Source organism: Anoplophora glabripennis, unplaced genomic scaffold, assembly GCF_000390285.2.
Source record: "Anoplophora glabripennis isolate ALB-LARVAE unplaced genomic scaffold, Agla_2.0 scaffold1, whole genome shotgun sequence".
Taxonomy (NCBI): domain Eukaryota; kingdom Metazoa; phylum Arthropoda; class Insecta; order Coleoptera; family Cerambycidae; genus Anoplophora; species Anoplophora glabripennis.
In genome coordinates, this window is record NW_019417028.1 from 1529692 (window position 1) to 1544472 (window position 14781).

Below are 14781 nucleotides of genomic sequence, written 5' to 3' on the forward strand. Positions count from 1 at the left end.
ATTCGTATTAAAATAATAAAATTTGTCATTATTATTATGATAAATATAATAAAATGGGGCGGTGCGCCATCATGCAAAAACCACATCTGATTTCTAATTTCTAAATTCGTTTATCCATATGTTAACAATAAACCCTTGTTGGTGTTTTTTTGTACTATTGTATGGGCATTTTTTTCATGCCAGATATGCAAATTAAGGCAATTTATTATTCAATCTTGGGTGAAACGGCTTCATTTGTGCACAAAACAATACTTGTAAAATTTGGATTTTGCCTAAATCGTTGCAAAAACCAATTTGAGTAATTGACTCTTGCAGGATAATCAGCGGAAGACCTTTTGCCTATTGATAAGGATGTAGCAGTTGTTCTCAAAGGGTCTCATGAACGGCCCACTTTGTCGCATGAACTTGTTTTTCTTTTAGAAGTTCAGGCAACTGCATGGATTTTAAAAAAATTTGTTATTTTAAATTAAATCGAAACAAAACATATTTTCAAGTGTTGAAAATACGTTTTATTTATTTTTTTTTCTCGTCTCTATTCTATGGATCGCATTTTAAAATAAATTATTTGAAATGTTTATTTTTTGCTTTATTTAAAAAAATCAGTAATATTCCAATTTCTTTGCATAGTTAAATATTTTTAAAGCGTTTCCAATCGGGTAACGATAACAGGATATTAAAAAATTGAATATGAATATAATTTCATGTTTTGTATATAAAATAGCCGATAATTATTGTTTTCCTCGATAGCGACATTCGACAGATATGTTATAATTCCTGTTTAGTAGATCTATGAAAATTACTGCTTTTCTATGCCACATAAAAAAAGAACTTTGTTGGCATAAACACACACATATGCATAAATAATAGAAAATATCCCTTCTGCTACCGGGATGACGCTTATCATAAAAATTATTCTTCTGGTGTCAGTTTATAAAGTTAATAGTTCACTGAAATCACTGAAGTCCGTATCCAATCTAGAACACAAAATTTCTCTGGTTGAGTGTTTGCTGGAAGCAAATAGGAGGCATATTGAAGAGGGACAAATAATATATGTAGCACTATCACAAATTGACGGCATATCCCTTTCACTTGTGCAGGATCTAGTATTACCGATTCTGTCAAATGAGCTAAAATGGACTTTCTCCACTATAAACGTCAATGAACATATTGACAAAATAGGGCTTTATGCGAATAAACCTGAACGATTTCTCATATATTATAGAGAGACCTCTGATATTAAAAAATTCTTTAAGCACCTGAAGAACACTTACCTGTTCACCACTAATACGTATTTCGTAGTAGTGTCATCCGTTAAATTTACAGACCCATTACATACCGCAACAAAAATTTTCCAAACATTTTGGCAATACAAAGCTCTGTTCGTAGTTGCCATGTTAGAAGATCCTGAGAAACCTGGCCATTTTCTAGTCTACACTTGGTATCTCTTCAATGATGGAAACTGTGGCAACAGTATCGATTCAGTGCATTTGATCGATACCTGTGCTCATGGAAAGTTTAAGACGAATGAAACTTGGTATGACGACAGAAAAAACGGCACATATAAAAACTGTTCTGTGTCTGTGGGAATCACTCATTACTTACCGTACGTGATTGATGTTAACATTTCCAGCAACAGAAACTACAACTATGATCCGAGTTTAGGTTTAGAACTTAACCTGTTGAGAATTGTTTCAGAAGTACTAAATATTACCCTGATCTACAAAAATATTTTCGAAAGAGGAGAAATTTTCCTTAACGGCACGGAAATTGGATCTTTCCAATCGATAAATGATGGCGCAATTGACATTAGCGTCGCTGGATACGCAAAATCACTATTCCGCTGCGTTAACTATGACTGTAGTATTTCATATGTTCAAGATGGTTTGAGATGGTGCGTTCCCTTCCAACCATTACAGACATCTAATTGTTTCAATATTATAACAAATCTTTCGTGGATATTGATACTTTCGGTATGCGTTATAACAAATATCTTGATATGGCTCACCAGCAAACGAAATGACGACGAACGAGAACTTTACACTAATCCGGGGAATATTTTCTTTTACGAATATGCAGTCACTGTGGGCATTTCTCTAAGGAGGCTTCCGAAAACCAGTCACGTGTGTCTCATTCTCATGATTTTCATAATATACAGTTTCTATTTAAGGACCATGTACCAAACTTTTCTAATAAGCACTCTCACTAATCCTACCTACAGTCAGAAATACCAAGTCATGGATGACATCTACAAATATAATTTGATCACTTATTTTCCCGAGAGCGCGTATAAGTTTTTTAGGGAAGAGGAAGTTGTTTTGAGAAAATGGAAAACTTGTGAGAACGGCCAATGTTTGAGAAAAATTGCTGAAGGGCACTCAGCGGTCTGTATTAGAAACGCCCAGGTACAATATATGGTAGGCTTTAAACGAATAAATCACACAAATTTTTATTGCTTTCCAAATAATATTGTCCGCCTGCACACAAATTTAGTAATGAGGAAGGGTTTCTTCTTAAGGCGTGACATAAACCGACTCATTGATATTTTAGTTAGAAGTGGCATCACGGCAAAATTCGAAAAAGATGTTTCAGGTGACAAGTTGAGGTTTGGTACTGATGAGCCAGATGAGAAGGTTCTGAAATATGAGGACCTGAAATTTGCTTTCGTCTTATTGCTAGTTGGATATATTATATCAATTATTGTGTTTATTATAGAATTAAAAAGAGATGTTGTTTTGTCTTTATTATAAGTTGATAAATTTTTTTGTGTCACATTCAACAATAGGAGGAATGTTTTTAATTTTCAAATGTTTTTACAAATAATTAGAGTGATTAATATAGCGTGTTAATAAGTAGATGTAAAACCAGTTCTTGGTACTTAATAAAAATAATGGTATATGTATTGCCTATTAGCGAATAGCCTAGAGCGATTTGGCTAGCTCTGTTTTTGCTTTCTTCTAGAAATATTGTTCAGTTGATATTTGATTTGATTAAATGTTATTACATACATAGATAAGCTAATGCATTGATTATAAACAATATTTTAGGTAATTCGTTTATTAAATAGTAATAGTAGTTTTTGAAACTGATTGAAATATTTGAATTATATAATTTGCAAATTTCATTTGACTTTTTTACAGTGTAGAACAAGAAAATATATCTTCATATGAATATTATCAACATAATAGAAAAATATAGACACGTTGTAGATTATATCAAAATAAAGCTTTACCACCTTGCAATCCTATATTTCACTTCCATCGATTTTTGTACGTGTTGTTTCCAATTTAACTTTTCGATAACACAGCCACACATAAAAAAAGAAAGTTCAAACCCAAGAGAGCAACATAGAGTAGTTAAAACTTCATGAGAAATTTCGGAGAAAAGTGAAATTTTTGGGTGAATCTGGTCCAAATATGGATCAAAACTGATTTTTCTCCTAAATTTTCTTCAAATATATTATTTTCGTAGTATTTTAAGCCCTGAATACGATGTCATTAGTAAATTTACCTCCCAACTTGATATTTCTCAGAAAATTACTGCTTTTTTACATATCTGAAAATTAAAAAAGTAATGACTACTAATTTATTAATATCATCTTTAATATGTCCATATATGTCGTCAACAAAATGATACATTAAATAATCAATGTCGTACAGCAATTTTGCTTTATCATTAAATTTGATTTGTTGTAATAAAAATCATGCACAATTTCGGAATATCTAATATGGTAAATCCGACATATGTAGGTTTATTAAATGTAATATTTAATCGTTTCATTTCAATTATAACCATATTTTTATCAGAAATTGTACAAGTGTGAAAATTTGGATTTAAGATATAATGATGCATCATATCTACCTTACTATCTAGTGATTAACTTTACGTCTTTATATTTTCTAATGTTTTCCATGGTTTCTCCAAGAACAGCATTATTCATCAATTTATAAAAATTTTTGTTTAATTTTCTCCATTCTGTATCTAAGTCAATATATATTTTCATCCAATAACTTTGCCTAAATTTTAAAATTCCACGAATGTTTTCAACTTTTAATCCTAAATTCTTTTAAATTGCGATAATGAATATATCTTTCCTTATCAAACAGAGTGGTCTATAATTTTCGAATTTTTTATTTTGATTGAGGTAAAACCGGTAAGTCCTTATGATTCTTATGAAGTTCTTAGTAATTACATTTTTAATTTTTAGGTAGGTACTTAAAAAACACTAATTTTGAATTTATCGTCAGACGTAAAATTCACCAATGGTATCATCTCTTCAAAATATTACGAAAATGTTTTGACCCATATTTGGACCAGTTTCACCCAAACTTCTCCGAAATTCATCATGAATTTTGACTACCGTATCGTGTTCAGCCCATCGAATTCCTTTGGAAATGATATGTGGCTCTCTTGGGTTTGGACTGTTTTTTTGTGTAATTTAATTTTTATATCTTGAATACATCATTGAATAAATCAAACTTTCTCATTACACAGGTCAACATTTGATTTAAGCGGGAACACCGTAATCGGTATAGGCCACTAGGGGTTTTTGGGGTCGCTGATTACGATGAGAGGGTCAGTTAACCTCTATCACGTCAGGTTCAAGGTGATTTGAAGGTCAAATGCAGAAAAAGCCATGAAAAAATCTGAAAAAAATCATGGATATGTTTTTGAGGTCGTACAATCCGAATCTGATTTCAGCTAAGCTCCACAAGGTCAAGGTCAAGGTAATTTGAAGGTCAAATGCAGAAAAAGTCATGAAAAAATCTGAAAAATATCATGGATGTTTTTGAGGTCGGACAATCCGAATCTGAGGTCAGCTAAGCTCCACAAGGTCAAGGTCAAGGTCATTTGAAGGTCAAATGCAGAAAAAGCCATGGAAAGGTCTGAAAAAAATCATGGATACGTTTTTGAGGTCGAGGAATCCGAATCTGAGGTCAGCTAAGGTCAAGGTCAAGGTTATTTAGAGGTGAAATGCAGAAAAAGACATGATAAAANTTCTAATGTTTTCCATGGTTTCTCCAAGAACAGCATTATTCATCAATTTATAAAAATTTTTGTTTAATTTTCTTCAATCTGTATCTAGGTCAATATATATTTTCATTCAATAACTTTGCCTAAATTTTAAAATTCTACGAATGTTTTCAATTTTTAATCCTAAAGCTGTAGCTTCTTTTAAATTGCGATAATGAATATATCTTTCCTTATCAAACAGAGTGGTCTATAATTTTCGAATTTTTTATTTTGATGGAGGTAAAACCGGTAAGTCCTTATGATTCTTATGAAGTTCTTAGTAATTACTTTTTTAATTTTTAGGTAGGTAAACACTAATTTTGAATTTATTGTCAGACGTAAAATTCACCAATAGTATCATCCCTTCAAAATACTACGAAAATGTTTTGACCCATATTTAGACCAGTTTCACCCAAACTTCTCCGAAATTCATCGAAAATTTATGAATTTTGACTACCGTTTCGTGTTCAGCCCATCGAATTCCTTTGGAAATGATATGTGGCTCTCCTGGGTTTGGACTGTTTTTTTGTGTAATTTAATTTTTATATCTTGAATACATCATTGAATAAATCAAACTTTCTCATTGATTATCAGGGCTGTCAGAACTGAGTCACGTGACATAGGCGTACGCATTATTTATTAAAAAGCAACAAATTAAACTGTCTACAATACACCACCATAAACACCAACGGGTAGGAAATTAATTACGCAACATCAGCACGATAAAAAGGGCAACAGTATATTAACCTGACGTGAACGTGAAAAGCATTCTGAGATAGCGGCTCACGCATGTCTCGGTTCACCCGCTTGGTACGCCATTGAATTGCGGTTCTCTCTAACAACCCTACTGATTATACTTAAAATAAAAGTCGTAACTATTAAACGCAAACTACAAACAAAGCAATGTGAGTATAAGGACTCGATTATTAAGCCACAAAATTTTTATTGAAGGGCATTTACAAACAAATACTGTTCCAATTATGAAATCATAATTAAAATGTTTTTACATAACTCGAATGCTGCTCCTTTTGACGAAAATTTCCATTAGAAATATGAGTACGGACACAGAATCTCCTGCCAACAAGAATTTGAAAATCTGTACCAGATTAACAAATTTTATACTTGCATCATCAGGATTGTCATTATATTGGTTAGAAACTTTTGATTTAAATATATCCTTACTCCATTTTGATATAATCCCTGCTTCAATAATCCGATTTATGATGATATTAAATTGCCTGTAGAAAGGAAATCCTTTTTTTAATACCAAGGCGATTGGTGTTCCAATTTTGTTGTGCTGTATGCAGTGCATTGAATGATTCTGAGAAGCAAGGAAGTAATCTTTATGCAAATTGTCTGTATAAAACGAGACGGCTTTTGCCGTAGCAACTTTTTCAAAACACCAAGTCATGTTGTAGCAATCCTTCCATCTTTTCCTGATGGTTTCATTGGGAACTATACTGGTAATACTGCTATCATCCAATACCCATTTTATATCATCATGCATGAAATACGTTTCTAGTTTATAATCATAGATATCTTTCAGGGTGTTATACTTTTGTACATATTTAGGAGCTGAAATAATGCTAGTTAGGTAACCAGAGTAGTATAGCGTAAAATAAAATCCAAAAACAATTAACACAGTCATGAAATAGCGAGCGGATGTAGTCCTTGGCAGAGCGTTTACTCCTATCCCCAGAAAAACCGCAAGACTGCTGAATAATGTGTCGCCGAAATTTCTGCCAGCTTCAAATTCGTGCTGTTTATGGTTACTCGAAATATAGATGCAAGTAGAGACTAAAAAATAAGCCGATACAGCTGCAATCCACACTTCTAATCGGAATATGTTGCTCATGCTTCGAAATCCTACCATAACGGGTGTATTGGATACACACCACACTTCGAACAACTGTATGTAAGAGTCTGTAACGTCAAAATACTGTAGTCTGTCCGCTGTTTTTCTGTAACCGCCTATTAAAATATCCACGGTATTGTTTACCAAAAGTCCTAGGTTACCGTATATTGTACCGTTTTCATAAATTTTACCCCAAAGTGTTCCCGTTGTATGATAAAAAACTGTTAAGTTTAGTTTATTCGCTATCATATTCAGTAAATTTATATCGAATCCTTGACTAAGTATGTAATTCGACGGTTGAAGTCCCAGTTTTGCATTCACAACTAAAGGTGGCCAATCTATATAGTGAACTTTGAAAGCACAGCTATTCTTGCATGTTTCGAATAATTCATCGAACCAAGGTGTTTTCTTGTGAAACTTACCAAATGAACAATAATCTTTTGGTATATCTTGCTTGTTGCTGGCTTGGTATGGCTTCTGGAACGGATTCCAAGAGTAAACTTTATAAAGAGAGCTGTTTTTTGATGCAGGCAGCAACACTGCTACCCTAACAACATCTTTTCTCCATAGTGTTTCGCTAAATTCAATTGCAGCAATAATGGGCCTCTCGAAAGTTTCGAGCGAAACTATAAGAAACTCGGCATGAGAATTCCAGGACGGAAGACTGCTTAAAATTTCGATGATCTGAGTCAGTTGTCTTGGACTTTCAGTTTCAATTATGTAGTTATACTTCTCGTAATGCTGTTTCACGACATGAGGAGCTGTTATCAATGATTTCACCACTACCGCTTTAAGAATACTTCCTTCTAATAATTTAAGTAGTTTTCCCGTAAACGATGTGTCATTAGATGAAGTAAACATAATTATGCCAGCATCTTTTGTAAACAAACAAGTAGTTGCTTTTACAATACACTGACTTAAAGACTCTACGTCTATTCCATATTGTCCTGTCAGATTAATCTTACTTCCAAATATTGACCTACAAATGGCTGAAACAATAATCAGCTTTAACAGCGACATATTGGTATGTCACAAGAGGAATTGTATGGAATTAAGTATATTCAAGAGTGTTTGAAGCTATAAAATGAATTATGGATGTTTACTCCACACGTATGGATTGGTTACATTTAATATTAATAATATTTACGGTTTTGTAAGTCCGATGTCTAAGATATATTGCTGTAGTTATACGGCTGCTTAACTTTGTTGTTAAGTATTCGGCAGCCCACACAATTAGTATGCTTTTTACTGTAAATGGCCTAGTGATATATATTTTATGTGATGAATAAAAAAATAAGACTAGATGATTGTGATCAAGGCGAAGCTCACTTGTCTGTCCCCATTATAAAATATAATTATTATTGTTAAGATTTTTAAGAAACACGCTTTCTAGAACTACAACGACCATGGCCTATTTTTTTAAATAAACATTTGTTTTTATATCCACAGATAACCACAGATAAATAAGGCAAAATAATTCTTAAGCTAATGCCTCTGTTTTGAAGCAAATTTTAAAGCGCGCTCATTTTGACATATAATGTCAGTAATAGTTGGAATAAAAATGGAAAAGGTATTATGCAATCATGAATAGTAGCTTTTCGTTCGCAAATAATATAAAATAATTTTGAGTTCTGGCATTTCCTTTAAAACAATACAGTTAATCTTGATTTCCAGTAACACATCAGAAACACCAAAAACTTGTACACATATTTTAATTATTAAGCTTGCTTTAAATGATGGAGTGACTTGCCAAACATTCGTTTTACAAATGTAAAGACATTACAAATAAACCAGGGCGGATCTTTTTTGAGGTGGATGTGGGAGGGGGCAAGCAAATTTTTTCTGGATTACCTTTAGTACAACTCACATAATAAAAGTGTAGATCCCTAGATCTGGGCGAGGTCCGAAACATTTTCAAAATTGCAAAAATGTTTAAAAATTTTTTAAAAATACCTATTTTATCCGAGTTTTTTACTTATATCTTGGAACCTATGTATTTTGGAAGAATATTGAAGAGGAAAAAAAGTTGAATTGAATTTTGCACAATATATTGCAAGTTAAAAATGTTTAAATTTATTACCGATGTTGCAACAATAGTAATAATTGATGAAAAAAGGCAAAATAATGAAGTTTTTTTGGATAATCTTTTAAAAATATTTTAATTGCTCCGAGGGCATTCTAATTTTGGTAAAAAAAACTTTAGAGTATAATAAAACAACACAACAAATCTCATTAAAATCGGTTGGATAGTTTTCGCAAAATATATATTTTTTTTAATTTTGAAAAAAAATTTTCGAATTTTCAAAATATTGCACAGCCTTAAATAAAGCATCTAGAAACTTGAAATTTTTTTCACATAGAAAATACCGCTCAACCTTTTAAATGGTTTTTGAAAATTTGAAATCGGTTGATTAGGACGGCCACAGTAAATTTTTAAAGTTAACATTCTTTTTTTATTTTTAAACAATTAGATTACATTTATCAATTTGCAGTTTAGTTTTTCTCTGTGCTGGTCTAAAATTCTAGTCTATGGAAAACATTTCATCTGAAGCGTAATAATATTATTAAGGGACTTCTTAAATATCGTAACAAAGAAAATTAAAAGCAATTCATCTCATGAAATTCTAGATATTTTTCATTTTATTATTTGGGTATCTATTTACTTTTGGAATTACAAAGATCAGAACGCTCCTTTATACCATGAGAACCACACTTACTTCAGCTTTTGAGGTCTTTGAATTTTCCACTACTACTAAATATTTTCGTTCAAGGAGAAGCTAAGTCTGTATCATACAGACTATACCAGGGACATCCATCATCCAGAGTGGGGCACACACACCGGAAGCTGTACGATAAGGAAAGGTACATTCGGTTTTAGGAACGCCAACTAATCACTTGTTTCCAAGGTACAGCTTACAAAATAACTTCGGTACCTTCCAGGCGAAGGTGATGGCGATCAAATATTGTGCAACAGAGTCGAAAGGGTGGAATGTTAAAAATCAATGAATTGCTCATCAGTTCAATTTCAGGCTGGTATGAAGCTATTTCAATGCGTTGTAAGACTATAATGTTAAAATGACATTAGATTGCCATGAGGAGCATCGTCGGAACAACCAGAAGTGTGATGAGTTAGCCAGAGCTCGTCTACAATCTTACAGTTTTTAAGACACTCATGCAGGTAAAATGGGAAAGGTAAGGTCGAAAATTCTTAAGGAGTTACTTTCAGACCTACTAAATCAAAGACTCAGGAAACATGTGAGTAACATTGACTTGGAAGAAGTCATCATAATGGTTCTGTCAGGTGATAGGGGAGATTATGTATAAAGATCAAGATAGGAATCAGAGAATTTAACATATCCGTTTAAAGGAATGTCCCTCGGATTCCAGCTGAACAAAGGAATCAATTGTGCTGTTTGTGATATTTGTACGATATCTGGGGAAGCCATTTTATTATGTATTTTTGTACAGTGAAAATGAAGTGGTAGTGATTGGGACTTCACCTGACTTACTGTCTCAGGTTTATTTCAATTTTTAGGAGAAAAAAATTTCCACAAGCATTACCATTATCAGATCTTGAAATTCCTCTATACTGGTACTTCTGGTTAACATAGATATAGGATTATAGGATAGAATCATTAATAACACAGACACACAAATAAGTGGTTTTTAATTTTCAAAGAAACATGACAATAACCTAAGTCGCTTCCTACAGTAGATTTCTCCTTGGGCACAGCTTTAGAAACGAGTCGACACGTAATCAATCAACCTTGTAACTCTCCAGTCCAACTAAAGCTATTTTCAGCGGATTCACGTCACAAACTCAAATAACGAATTGGCAATCCATAAGCATATTTAAAAATCATTAAATTTCCTTAATTAATCATTCGAAAAAAATTCTGCTTCCACCTCTTCATATCGAACTAAATCAAACAGTTATGGTTAAATCAGTTAGTGTTTCATGTAAGTCGTAATATAATTTTGAAGGTTATATTTGTAAGTGAGTATTTCGCCAAGGAATATAATAAAGGAAACGATGTTGCCTATTAAAAGCAAATAAAATATAGGCATGAGATTGAACAACTTTATACTAGACTTATCGAAATCATTGACGTCTTCTGTGTTCTTGTTTTTAGATTCTAAGAGATCCCTTTTCCACTTGGATATAAACCCCGCTTCAACGATACGTTTTACGATATCATTGATTTGTATATAATAAGGAAAACCCTTTCTCATTAGAAGTACAAGCTGCGTAGGTACTGTGTTTAACTGAAAACAATGCATACGGTAGTTCTTTATTGCTGTAAAATAACTCTGGCGCAAGTTAGAGGTGAAAACGCTGTGAGTTTTAGTGGTGACAATCATTTCGAAGCACCAGCTCATATTGGGGCAAGTCCTCCATCTTTCGTAGATTAAGTTTTCGGGTACTTCGTCATTTTTCACTAATTCTATTACCAACTTTTCGTTGATGCCACGTATGAAGTACGTACTCATATTGTACTTGTATATATCTCTTATAGAGTTAACTTTCTGTATGTATTTAGGTGTGGAAATGATGCTAGTGAGAAAACTAGAATACGTGAAGGTAATGCAGAACCCAAATATTGCCAATAAAGCCATGAAACACCTAACACTTGTGGACTTGTATAGAGTTTCAGGTAAAATGTGTAACCTGGTAATCCAGATGCAAATAGAAATTAAGACATACACGAAAATGATTAAAATCCATAAATCCTTTTTGAAAATGTTGGTCATACTCCTAAAACTAACCAACACAGGGTCGCATGGTACACACCAGTATTGATATTGTTGATTGTGTGAGTTGGTTACATCAAAATATTTAAGTCTCTTTGGTGTTACCATATAATTTCCTATCAGAACGTCGGCGGTGTTGTTTAAAAGAAGGGCTAAGTTTCCACTTATTGTATCGTTTTTATAAATGTTTCCCCATTCATCGCTTGCCCTATTGTATTGAAGAGTCAGATTCAGTGAGGTCGCTATCATATTGAGCAAATTCATGTCGAGGCCTTGGTTTAAGAAATAGTTTGAATGCTGCATACCTTTTTCGTCGTTCATAACCGTAGGAGGGAGTTTTGTATAGTACACTTTGACAAAACAATTTCTCGTACATTTGAGGGGTTTGCCTTCAAACAGTTTAGCCTTACTTTCAAATATTCCAGACGAGCAAGAATTTCGTTTTAGTATCTCCTTTCTCAAAGAATTCCATGAGAACACCATATACTTTGAAATATCCGTCGTTCCACACAAGAAAACCAAATTTAACATACTGATTTTCTGAACTGTTTTTAGCAAGACATTGTCCGTAGTTGTGGTTGAAATTACCATAAATTTTACTTGAATACTCCACGAAATATACTTCAAAACATCAAGAATAACAAGGAGTTGCTTTTGATCGTTGACATAAATTATATAGTTATTCGTACCAGTTTTGTTCACGAGATTAAAGGAGTTATTTATTAAAAATGTCCAACGATATTCATTTCTATGTAGCATGAGAACCTTAACAAGTGATTGCGAAATATCTGTTGTACCTAAATCGGATGTCAAAAAAGTGATAGTTCCAGACTGTTTCGGAAAATATCGTTTACTCGTTTCAAATACACATAAACCTATTGATGTCGGCTGGATCTCGTCGTGACTTGTAACCAGAAGCTTTGGCACAGCAAGTTTCAGTTGACCAAAAACCAAAATTGAAAGGAATACTATTAGGGCTATTTTGAAATTTCCCATTATTGGTTGCTCTTTTAGGTCAAAGGCAATAAACAATTTGTAATTAACTTGGCAAAGGACTTCGTCTTGCTGACTCTACAACCAGATCGCCAACAGATTTATAATCGGTCCAGTATATGCATACAACAATCAATGTTGTGTTGAAATAAATACAAACTATTTAATATGCAAGAAGGAAAGGTACATTGCGATACATTAATTTTAATTTGCTATTACTATATCGAGAAAATAATAGGAGCTACCATTAAAAACGACTAGACCTTTTCGAACATTTTTCAATGTCATGTTACTGTAATGATAAGTGATTTACTAATGCTTGTAGTTGTTTTTCTGAAAAAACTTTAAATGTATATACCTAATACTTTTCAACTGCGTAAATATTGAAGCATATTTTTTATGGCTTTGAAAACAACAAACCGATCGATTGGTGATGTCTTGAGCTTTTTCTTTGTACCGTATTATACTTCACTGTTTAACTTTAGTTTTATAATTTTCATTTTGTTTTAGAGCGACGTTTGCCCTTAGATTGATTAAACTCGACTGACTGTGGCGATGTTTGCCCCTACATGGTTAAGTCCAGACTCACTAAGAGGAATTCCGACACCTGTCAAATAAATTTACGCCACAAAATTATTTCTAAATCTAAAAATAGATCCTTATTCTACACTTCTCAAAATATCTTTTGTTTTTCTTAAGTATCACCTTATCGTATATTTACTTTCACTTCTTAATAACTATCTACTGTCCTTACAACTACTTTTATACAAAACTTGCAAGTATATTTTCAAATTTGCACCAATAAAATTCGTTTTCCTTTATTTTTTTTTTCGTTTACTGTCGAGTACCATATAATCTTTACTAAAATTGTGTATTCTGTATTGATATCTGTTGGAAAATGCTGATAACAAAGACCAGTGATGTGTTTATGCACAACCCGTGTCAAAATAATTCAACCTTGTACCCTTGTTATGAAGCAGCTTTTATATGTTTTTATCCACAATCACCTTATAATCGGACTTTTATCTACACATATGAACCGTCTAAAGGGACTTTATTTCACTAGTAGCATAATGAAAAAATAATAAACATACAGGGTGTTAAAAAAAGACTGTAAAATATTTCAGGAGGTAATAGTATGAACCAAAATAAGCAGAAGAGTCTTAATAAACATGGGTCCGCAAAATAACGGTTGCGGAGATATGGACCACTATTCGTTTTTCAAACATTTTATTTGGAATAAACCGACAAAGGAAGCTTTTAACAAACAAAAAACAAAGTTACAGAAGATGTTCAAAGTGCCCTCCGTCCATTTCCAAGCAGGCACGACATCTTCGTCTCAACGATATTCGAACTCTTTCGAAAACACCCTCCTTGGTTTGGATTTCTTGACACTTTTGATTAATCCGTAGCTGCAGCTCTTCCAGGCTATTTACAGGAGTACCATACACTAATGTCTTCAAATATCCCCAAACAAAGAAATCTAGAGGGTTCAGATCAGGCGATCTTGGAGGCCATAAAACAGGTCCGGCCCTTCCTACCCATCTATGTGGAAAAGTTTGGTGTAAATGCTCTCTAACGGCCATGGAAAAATGAGCTGGAGCACCATCATGCTGGAACCACATTTGTTGCCTCTGATTCAAAGGAATGTCTTCCAAAAACTCATACAGTGTGTTCTGCAGAAAGTTGAGGTAAGCAGCGCCTGTTAATCGGTTTGGTAAAACAACAGGACCTAGAAACCTGTCACCTACAATACCCATCCAAATGTTTAATGAAAAACGTGCCTGATGTCCAGATTCTATTAGAGCATGAGGATTTTCGTCGGCCCAAATATGCGTATTGTGAAAATTAAACACTCCATTTCTTGTGAACCCGGCCTCATCAGTAAAAAGAATGTTTGCAAGAAAACGAGGGTCTTCAGCATCATGACGTAGAAACCAGCGGCAAAAAACCAAACGTGCTTGATGATCATTTATTGGATTTAAGGCCTGTACTCGTTGCACATGGTATGGATAAAGCAGTTGCTCGTGAAGGATTCTCCAAACAAGAGGACCACTAATTCCTACCTCGGCTGATATTCTCCGCACACTCGTACCTGGATTCTGCTCTACCAGTGCTAGAATTTCTTCTTCTGCTCTAGGAGTGGATACCGACCTTGGTCTTCCGGATAA